General features: G+C 51.9%; 1 non-coding gene across 1 annotated transcript; it reads left to right on the top strand.

Moving 5' to 3' along the window:
• Positions 1 to 546: 546 nt before the first annotated feature.
• On the top strand, positions 547 to 619 carry TRNAF-GAA. Its single transcript has one exon. It is a non-coding gene; the product is annotated as a tRNA-Phe (tRNA).
• Positions 620 to 1585: the final 966 nt, after the last annotated feature.

The raw sequence follows: 1585 nt of genomic DNA, 5'->3' as shown, positions 1-1585 counted from the left end.
TGGGTGGGGCAGCAGCTGGTGGGGAATGGGGCCATGTGAATCAGGAATTGGGAGGCTGGGGTGGTGCATGTGGGCCTTGCGGGGTGGTAGCTCCTGCAGGAGCCATTTGGCCCCTGTTGGGGGACTGTACCCCTTGTGTGGGGGCTGTAGCCCTGTTGGGGGCCATAGCCCTTGTGTGGGGTCTGAACCCCTTGTTGGGGGACCAAACTCCTTGTGTGGGGGCCGAATTCCCTATTGGGGGGACTGTACCCCTTGTGTGAGTGCCAAAGCCCTGTGGAAGGGCAGCACAATATATATTCATGAATTTATGAAACATGTATTTAGAGTTCACTTTATTATTATGATAAGAGACTTGCTTTAACACGGTAGATATATCAATAAAGCAGTGTCCAACTGATCGTTGTCTCTGTCTCACTCTCTCCCTGTCTTTATAGTGGTCTTTTGTTTTACTGGTGGAGAAACATGGATTTGGGGGTATTTTACAGAGTGACTTTGGGATTTTTTTATCAGGGATTTTTCATTTATCCAATAAGGCTAAGTAAGCCAGCCGAAGTAGCTCAGTTGGGAGAGCATTAGACTGAAGCTCTAAAGGTCCCTGGATCAATCCCAGGCTTTGGCAGCCCTTTGGCTTCCCTTTTTGACACTAAGAGGTGGACACACTTGAAGGGAGAGAGAGGCTGCAACTAGATTTAGACAGACTACAAAAGTAGGCAGAGGAGAATAGGATGGGGTTCAACATAGACAAATGCAGGGTGCTGCACCTTGGGAGAAGGAATCCACAGCATACATACAGGCTGGGGAGTTCCCTTCTTGAAAGCACAGAGGCGGAAAGGGATCTCAGAGTCATTATTGACTCCAAGATGAACATGCATGAGCCGGTAATGCCAGACCACAGCCAGCAAGGCCAGCCATACCTTGTCATGCATCCAAAGGTGCATATCAAGCCAGTCCAGAGAGGTGATCCTCCCCCTCTATGCGACTTTGGTCAGGCCACAGCTGGAGTACTGCGTCCAGTACTGGGCACCGCACTTCAAAAGGGATGTGGCCAGCCTGGAGAGGGTTCAGAGGAGGGCCACCAGCTTGGTGAGAGGGCAGCAGGACAGGCCCTTTGAGGAGAGACTGAAGGACCTGAACATGTTCAGCCTCAGCAAAAAGAGGCTGAGGGGAGACCTGGTGGCTGCCTACAAGCTCATCAGGGGGGATCAACAGCAAATTGGCAGAGCTCTTTTCTCCCCAGCACTACCTGGGGTAACAAGGAACAATGGTCATAAGCTGATGGAGAATAGGTTTAGGTTGGAGATCAGAAGGCAATATTTTACAGTTAGGGTGGCCAAAATCTGGTCCGGGTCTGGCAGGTGCACGGCAGGTCATAGCAGCAGCAGCCCCCACTGCCAGACTGCTGCAGTGGATAAGCAGTGCAGGGAACTCTCCAGGCTGCTTCAGCAGTCCAACTGGCACAAGTGGTAGTGTTGCCAGGTACCAGTTGGCTGGGCCCCAGAAGCTCCTGAGAGCTATTAGCCCTGAGCTGCTTGCCAGAGCGGCTTTTTATACTGCTGGGGCCAGGACAGGGCAGCTTTTTATACTG

This window comes from Alligator sinensis, unplaced genomic scaffold, assembly GCF_000455745.1.
Source record: "Alligator sinensis unplaced genomic scaffold, ASM45574v1 scaffold442_1, whole genome shotgun sequence".
NCBI lineage: Eukaryota > Metazoa > Chordata > Crocodylia > Alligatoridae > Alligator > Alligator sinensis.
Note: the sequence above shows the minus strand (reverse complement) of the source record. Positions and strands in the feature narration are given on the sequence as shown.